This window comes from Pyxicephalus adspersus, chromosome 7 (genome assembly GCF_032062135.1).
Source record: "Pyxicephalus adspersus chromosome 7, UCB_Pads_2.0, whole genome shotgun sequence".
NCBI classification, from domain to species: domain Eukaryota; kingdom Metazoa; phylum Chordata; class Amphibia; order Anura; family Pyxicephalidae; genus Pyxicephalus; species Pyxicephalus adspersus.
In genome coordinates, this window is record NC_092864.1 from 15,515,965 (window position 1) to 15,525,600 (window position 9,636).

Here is a 9,636-nt window from a genome sequence, read left to right on the forward strand (position 1 = left end):
GGAAAACAGAAGGAGATAAAGGAAAGGGAAGAACAGGAAAGAATATAGAGAATATTGAAATTGATTTTGGGATGATTAAACAGCAGAGCAGATCTTCTTCTGTAATAGAAATCTGAAGGGGGTCTCTGCTCCACCCCCCTCAACCTGGATTACATCTCATAGATCTCCCAGATCTGCTGCTCTCAGACTCGTACTGCTAAAGCTTTTCTATATTTAGTTGTCAGATTAACACTTAAAAAACCTACAAAATAAAAGTGAGGAGAAAAATCGTGGGTGATAATGACAGAATAGATCTTGCTATTTGTGTCTAGTCTAGTATTTATAACTTCCAGACGCTGTTAAAAAAGTTATATAAACAATATGTAGGCTATAAAACCAAACTCAGGTACTGTAAAGATAAACTGTGACAGCAGGTGAAAGGACTGAATTATCACTTCTAAAGAAGACCGTCTTCATCGTGCTCCTCTGGCCTATGGTCTGGTGTGATGGTGGCCGAGCAGGCCTCACAGATGATGCGAATTCCTTGCTAGGGCTACCAAACAGCCTAAATATTAAGCAGGCATATCTAAATAAAATAGTGGCCGTTGAGTGGGCTGGCTCTACGGTAAGTCATACTAGACAATCGCCCTGGGGCCCCACCTTTTCCAGTGCCCTGGTTGACAGATAGGTAGGATTGCAGGGAATTGAAATGACAAGGGCATTAGAAAAAGTTGATATCACACACATTGCCCTAAAGGAAGAACTAGGTGGTCCATTTGCCTGCATTGGGTCAGCTAATACTTGAATGCGGCCAGGCCCAAGCCATGTAAGGTCATCTTTCACACAAATATTCACGTGTAGCAAATATTCATTTTCTGCTGTAAATGATTTATTGCAATCCCATAATGAGCCATAGACCAACCTTTCACTCTAGGTCCAAGCCACCATGGCCAACCCACAAATCTTTACAGCCATCAGAATTACAACATGGATCATCTTCTGCCCCAGGTTCCAGCCACCATGACTTACCCACAAATCCTCTCCAGACTACAAAACCATCAGGATAACAGCGTGGATCACGTTGGTGTCTGGTATCTGTCAACATGCATTCATCACTGTGAATATGTGCGTGGCTTTGTGCCTGTTTATCGGCGTGTCAATTTATCTACTCTTGTGATAAACTTCCTCAGGCCTCCTTTAAGGGTAAGTAGCGGGAAATGACAGATGCTCCATTACTGTAAATATATAAAGTTTGGCGTTCAGCTGAGACATGGTAAATTACATTCAGATTCATAGCCTGTCCAAGGAGGAAGCAGTCAATGCAAAGACATTATGTTATGAAGAGTGTTGCCATACCTGACCACTAACTTAAATAAATGAGGGCTAGCTAGCAATAAATTCTTCATGAGAAGCTTACGGACTCACCCACCACCCAACATTTCTACTTATTGCTCATCTATTCTATAGCAAAAAAGTAACTTACAGATTTGAAGGTGGAAATTGTTCTTGGTCCTTCTAATGAGCAAAAAGTAACTTATTTTTTGGATTGAAGGTAACCAGAGCTATGGGAAGACCAATACCCAGAGGAACAGGAAATGGTTGTACCTATTGTCTATAGATAACCCCACCCCTGAGGAACAGATCTGGTAAAATGGGTTTTCCTAGCCGATAACTTGTGTTTTTAGTAATATTAGCATCAGATGTGTTTGGCCGGGAGCACCAAATATAGATGCTCAGTTGATACGTTTGTTTGTGATTATTCTGCTATCATTTTACATATGTGCAGTTATCAGTTGGTGGTGGGTATTGTACAATGGTGAATTCTTTTGAGTGCTATTTTATGGTCTAGAGCAACAGTCGTCGGGGCTCTGGCTTTTGCTCCCCAAGCAGGGTCAGGAGAAGGACCTTGCTGGGGAGGGGCACCGGGCATAGCTGCGGACCATGTCCCCCATATGGATCGCAGCCTCGGGCAGTGAGCGGGTTGTGCCTCTGGAAGGTTGGCGGTCCACGGGTCTAGAGCAATCTTTCCCAACCATTTTACCCCACAGGAACCTAAAATAATTTTCAGGTCTTGGGGAATGCTTGCTAAAACTAATTTATTGACAGTCATTGGATAAAATACCCCTTATGTTGATGGACCATGGGAACATTGGGAGACAGGGTAGATGTCAGGTAACAATGCCCCATTTACAGTATTGGCCAGAAAACCAAACTTTGAGACAGCTAAAAAGATTGCCGTTGGTATGCAAGTGGCTCTAGCAAGCAGTACTGTCCCTGGTATTATGTAGGTCCCATTACCTGATAGGTCAATTAGCAACAGTTTAGGAAAGCAAACTCCAGGAACCCTGGTTGAAAATGTCTGGTCTAGAAGGTATATTTGTTCTTTGTGTCACCATGCTATCTTGCACCAGCAGAATAACCTGGGAAGTGAAGGCAGCCATGTATGTTCCAATATGGGTGGACCATCTAAACCAGCCATTCTCACCCAGGGTTCCTCCAAAGGTTTCTAATGGTTACCTTGAGCTGTAGACAATTGACCCTAATCTACATAGTTCTAGACCCTTCGAGTTTGCAGCGTGACCCAGATATAATTTTATCTTTATTGGTGGCATTCAGAACACCATTGTACGGAGAACATTCTTCCAGCTGACCTCCAATGTCTGCCATGTTCTGTCCATGACCTCGCTCCACCATAAGCTCCAGAATGGCTTCACAAAGATGGACGATGATTGTACACCAGAATACTATGTAGGATAAAGATGACAGCCCTGCATGCTAAGCCACCAATGGAATCTTTACATCTTCACAGGTTCTCTTTAAACAGAACCCTGTCATAAGACAATAGTACACAATGGCCTTCTTGACTGGAAAGACAACATGGCTGCCACCACCGCCACCTTCCTTCACAGAACTATGTTTACTTCAGTACCTGTCACATACGGGGAAGTAGTCGTCTTCCAGGCAATGTTTGGATAATGGACAAAAGATTTTCCTTATACAAGCTGCTATGGTAAACTGGATGCTCCTTGCCCATTATTTTAGGAACCTCGGCACTATAATGGGCACATTTGGATGGGTGGGGGGGTCTGACTCCTCCATCTTCAGCTCCCTATATAGCAGCAACAAGGGCCGCACTCTCCTGCGGATGGTTATCTGATGCTGTTGCCGGGGTAACCATGAGAGGCCGCACTTTCGGATGTGCAGGCTGCTTAGGTTCTGTGGGCCAAACACTACGGGGAGCAACATGAAGCTTCAAAGGGTGACATCTCTACATGTGAGAGACGACTTTAACCTTCATTATTTGTAAGAAATAACGACGGAAAAAAAATGTTTTTATTCAGTAAATATATGGAGGCACCATGATACTTCAGCACATGAATATTCAGCCAATCACATAAACCGTCTTCTCTCTGTCATTTTGTTCAGCCAATTATGTAAGCTGGCTCCTCTCTCCTGTCATTTCTTTCAGACAATCCTATAAGTCGGCTCTTCCTGTCATTTTGTTCATTCAGTCACATAAGCTGATTCCTCTCTCCTCTCATTTAATTCAGCCAATAGCGTAAGACAGCGCCTATCTCCCTGGTATTTCATTCAGCCAATCATGTAAGCCAGCTCCTCTTTCCCTGTCATTTCATTTACCCAATCCTGTAAACCGGCTCCTCTCTCCCTATCATTTCTATATAAATACCTAGATTTGTTCTGCTAGCCAATCAGTTCATGTGCTTTCCAGAAATATTAATATTATTATTATTAATAATAAACAGAATTTATATAGCACCAACATTTTACGCAGCGCTGTACATAAATAGGGGTTGCAAATGACAGACTAATACAGACAGTAATACAGGAGGAGAGGACCCTGCCCCGAAGAGCTTACAATCTAGTAGGTGGGGGAATTTACACACAATAAGAGGGGGATAAGTAGTAAATATGCTGATAGGAAGAGAGAACAAAGTGGTAATGGGATGGGCCAATCACTGTTCTGCTTCTACTTTACCTGTCCAATCACAAGCTGGGGGCAGGTCCAGAAAAACCTGAGCTTAAGGAAAGATAGTAAACTGATGCTGGTGACCAGACTGAGGACATCTAGTGGTAGAAAAAAATACTGCATGGGAAAGCGCTAGATTGAAGCTGAATATTACTGCAAATACTGTTTTAGGAATTAATTTATTTAGATTGTCTTTGGATATTCTGCAGTCACAAACTGCCTGAGCAAAGGATCGGTCAATAAAGAACAGTTTAATATGTATGTTTGGTGTTACATACGAGGGTAATGCAATTGGTTAACAATACTCATGGTATTCCATCATGCATTTTTATATATGGATAGTGCAGGCGATGCATCTCTAAGTAAATGCAACTCATGTTCAGATATCCATGTTGAGTATCAAGCTGCCTGTATGTTGTGCAGTCTCATCATGAAATGTACTCAAAGTATTTGTTCAGCATATTCTGGGCGTTATGAGTTCAATCCCAGCAGAGAGTGGTACAGATTGTGTGATTCTTCTGAAAGCTCATCCTGCAGCGTATTACAAGTGCACGCTTTCAGTGCCTAATGTATTCGGAGTGTACAGAACATGGTGTTATACATCCATCGCTCGGCAGCCTAGATACTGTATATCAAAGGGTAATAAGGTTTGGCATTTTATGGCCTATATAGGTCATGTGACCAGAAAGCCTCTCAGATGGCGGAGACCCAGTTTATCAGAGCGGCTATAAAATCTCTCCTCCCGCTAAGCATGCTCTATAGAATAATATAGGATTTGTAGCATTCCTTGTTCAGCCTGACAGATTCCATCCCATCTGTTATCATAGCTCTTCATCTCAGATTATATAGAGATATTAGGGGGGAGATTTACTAAAGGTTCCCTCTCAGACCATCGGTTGTCGGACTGAAATGCACTTTAGATGAATATACATGGACCTAAAATATTTTTTTTAGTTTTTTTTGTTTTGCACACTGTGATAATGGCTTTTTCAAAAATACGGATTTGTAAGAGCTCCCTCTGGTGGTCATCTGTATATCTGGGAATGCAATCAGCATCCCTGCTTATTGGAAGAGGCCAGATTTTTAACATTATTAACCACTTTGTATCCTAATAAAAATACAAATTCTGTTTCAGTCTGCTGCCAGCTAGAATTTTCTAAACGAGGAAAAAACATTTGTTAAGGTTCCCTTGCAACTATTGCAACAGTGTACACTGCCTGTGAATTGGTATTGTGCATTCTTGTGTCTCTGCATGTTATGTTTCCTGTCAAGTTATGTTATGTGTTATGTTTCCTGTACAATCCCCAGTAGAGACTTTAGAGAATCCTTGCCATGTTGAGATGGGACACATGGGGGTTGTATGATGTACTCATGGGCATGGGCAGGAAAGAAATCCTCCTGACCTCTTTTTAGATATACCTAAGGCCTAAGACTTTGGATTTTTGGACTTTGGAAGCTTTGGATAGAAGGTAAAAGTGTGAACTTGCCAGAATGTCCAATGGGGACACCTGTTATGGTGGCAGCTTCACATCACTTAGGAGGGATCTACATTTTGGAGATGTCCCAAAGGGTATCTAAAGGGGCATGCGTGGGGCGGGAGAAAAATAGGGAAGTGGGGAGGGGGAGGATGATAGCAGGAGGAGTTTAAAGGAGATAGAAAGTGGGGTACTTTTAAAGATATAAAATAAATCCAGTCTACCTCCATTAAAAAAAAAAAGAAAGAAAGAAAATATATGCATCATCATACCAGCTGGCCCTCTTGGCCTTTAAATTTGGAAACATAAAGAAGAGCTCTGGCAAAAACATTAAAAGACCTATAAATGATTTAAATGTTTTAACATATTTTAAGTTCCTTCCTGCAGTACTTTATGTCTGCCACAAGAGGCCGTCAGTCCAATGGGCTGCATCATTCAACCTATCACCTCCAACCCCAGACTGTCTTGGACTTGGCCCCGGCCTGTGACTGGATGGTGAAAGCAGAAGCAGCACAGTGATAGGCTCCTCTCCTGCTCACTTTCCTCTCCCCTTGCTTTATCATAAGAACTGACTGTCTTCTTCTGCCAGTATGGGAGGAGCACAGGGCTGTGATGTGAGGAGGTAGGTAGCTGTGCCAGGTATCCGACTCATGACTTTTTCGATCATGTTTAAAGGTACATTGGAAGTGAATCAAACATAATGTATAGTGAGGAAATATATGGAGAGGAAAAACAAGTTGATGACAGGTTCTCTTTACAACTACAATGCAGCTATTATATAGCACATGGTAAGTATATGCAGTGGGTGGTAAGTAGGCAAAGTGACTGGGCCCGAATGCAACTGGAGACGATATAAATAGAGTGTTATGTGATCACTGTACCCACATGGTACTTGTTTGGTATACCGGCACAGAGGGGGATCTCAGAGGGCAGATTTGTGGCAGAGTGAGAGGGAGTTTGGCACTGCCTGCTCCTTCAAGTACAAACAGAGCACTTGGGAGGACAGTGCCAGCGTGGGGGAGGACAGCACGGCTGCCACCCCTTCTGTACCTGTTCTGTATATGAGAGAAGAATCTGCCAGGGCAGCATGCGTAGGAGCTTGGCACCGCGGATGCCCGCGCCATACCTGCTATGCCATCAGAAGGTTCTGTTCATTCCCTGGAAATGATTTAATTACCTCTGATAAACTGGCTGCCTCAGCAATCATTGGGCTGGGAGACACAGCGCTTTGCATAATTGTGCATTTTAATCAGATCAGCGTTACCCCCTGCCCCAACAGCTGAGGTGACATATGACCTAGATTTTAGGGGTCACCAAGGTAAAATATGGCATGACCACCTGAGGGGCCCTGAACGTTACTCTTTACTGCCATGCATTTTTGTAAGGGCATAATTTAACCAAAAAATTAAAAAAAAACATTTTTAGAAAAAGGGTCTCACTGCAAAACTAAAAAAAAAAAATGAGCCCGTGCTTTATCAGATTTTGCTACCTCCAGTGCTGAAATGCCACAATGCTACCTATTGTTAACCAACATTCGTGGTGCCCAACCCTAACCCCTTCTTTCCAGGTGCCTCCCTGTCCAGGGCATAAACTGAACCCATTTTCAGTGCCAACCTTTAAATTTTCTGCCCAGTGCCAAACACTAACCTCTCCCACCAAACCAATGGCTAACCTTAACCACAGACCCGCCAAACCTACCCAGAGTCTACTTCCTAAACTTAACCCCCCAGTCTCCTTACCATCCACATAGCAAAGCAAAATCTGATGACCTTTCCAGCTTTACAAAAAATCCATTGTACTTTTAGGACATTTCCCTTTCTTGCTGCACCCCTACACATTGTTGAGACAACTTTCACCCATCTAATCACAATGAGCAGTGTTTTTGTATTGCACTGCAGGCCATTCAGTATACACAACTCTTTCTAAACCTTTTTATCACAGGGGAGCCCCTGAAATAACTTTCAGGTCTTCAGGAAGCCCTACCTGCACAGGACAGGTGATGTCCCTTCTGGAATAAAGGGTACTTACCTGTCCAGTGACAATCTGTGCAGCTCAGTGTAGGATGCAGGTATTTGTTGGGAATCTTAGCATCTCTCTGGGCTACCAGGAGTTACATCACCCTGATCTGGACAATCAAGATGGCTGAAGTTCTGACTTCCAGAAGAGGACCAAGTAAAGATAGTGGCGCCCACTACAGAGCACGGGCAAGTGAGTTTAATAAAACATTGCTATCAAGCAGGTAGGTTTATTTTATTGTGGAAGGGACAGCGCCTGTCCCAATAAAGGACCTGTCTTTTAACGAGTTTTGATGGTTTACTTCCACTTTAAATTTCTATATCATAAACAATTCCCATTTACATAAAATACTTGTTACCATCTTTTAATTCTTACTCATAATATCTAGTATTTATATAGCACCAACATATTACACAGAGCTTTACAAAGCCCATAGTCATGTAATATGTCCATCAAAGGGGCTCACAATCTAATGTCCCTACCATAGTTATATCTTAATGTTTATGTATGGTAACCTTTTATTACAGTCTTAGGTCAATTTTGGGGGAAAGGCCAATAGAACAAACCATGTTTTTGGAATGTGTAAGGAAACCCACACAAACATGGGCAGAACGTGCAAACTCCATGCAGATAGTGTCCTAGCTCAGATTTGAACCTAGGACCCAAAGTGCTAACCACGAAGCCACCATACTGCCCGATTATCTTTTGTTCCATCTCAGTTCTGCTCTCTAGCAGCCTCCTAACACTTCATTATTTTCCTGGACCGACTTCCTGAAGTGACACCATTGGGGACAATGCCTGTGCAATGTGTCGGTGTGATTGCTACCAGTGTACTGTAAAACCCGGGAACATGTGACAGTGTGATAACTCATGGACACAATCAGGGAACAGCTGTCACCCTATAAGAGTCTCATTCTGTATTGGCCAAGCTTGTGACAGGTTAGCTTTAATTTGCTCCCATACATAAGCAGAATCCTTCTTGTTTTCAGGCTGTTGCAGTGCATTTGGTGTGAGATGCTTCTGGGTCCTCTACCGTGCCATGTGACTGAATCTCATGCAAGTTTATAGCAGTGGATGCATCCAAAAATGCTTGCGGTGTTTGGCAAATGCAGTGTGGGAAGGGGGCCTTCGTGCTGGGCTGAAGTGTGTTCCCTAATTCCAAACACTCGTGACTAGACCACGTATTGAAAGATCCAGAACAGACAGGTTGGTGAAAAGTGTTTAAATACTTTCATATTTCTATTAATACATTTAAAGCAGAAAATAGGGCAAGGGGTCACCAATATAGCTGTGCTGCTTGGTACAGCTGTGTAAATCACAAGACTGGCTGCACACAATGGCAAATTTTGGCCCCAAACAGGCCCATCTATGTTTTTTCAAAAAGGATCGGCTTTTAGAAGATCCCACGAAGGGGTTAAGACAGAAAAACAATGACATGAGTCTCATCTGTTAACTTATTGATGCAGAGGGGGGGATCATGCAGGAACATAGAGACACAGCTGCAAGGATCATCCCAGACACCCTGGGGACAAGTTACCAAGACTACACGTGTCCCTGCGTGACAACTCCGAGTGTTTACCTGTAGATCTACCTTGTTTAGGGAGCTGACAGTCATTTTTATGTATTTTACTTTAATAACTGCAGACGCTGCGCATATAATAATAGAGAAATACGCCGCATGCCGAGCGGGGTGCACAAAGGATATGCACAAGCAGGGGAACCAGTAAAAGAAAAATTAAGGGCATCGTTGTCTAAATAGAGCTTACTGGATGACAGGCATGGCAAAGCTTACAGAGGAATAATCCACATGCTGTGATGAGTCCCTGGGATTTTTAATTATTAAGTAGAAGAAATGTACTGAAGGTGGGAAGTAAGCGAACAAAGAACAGAGAGAAAAAAAGAAAAGAAGAGGAAGGGGAGCGGATCCAGTCCTAATATCTTACTTTTGTATAATTGCACACAATTGCTAGTCGGGTGATACAGGTGGGTTTAACTCATTGATGTACTTCAGGTAAGAAGAACAAAAAACAAAAAAGGCTGTAAAAGTTATGGACTTCTTGGTTTTGGAGAAGACAAGAAGACCTTGTATATGGTAGACAATGGGCCTGATTTATTAAAGTTCTGTAGGAGATGGAATGGATTTCATAAAATCATCGACAAATACTTTAAAATGTGGAC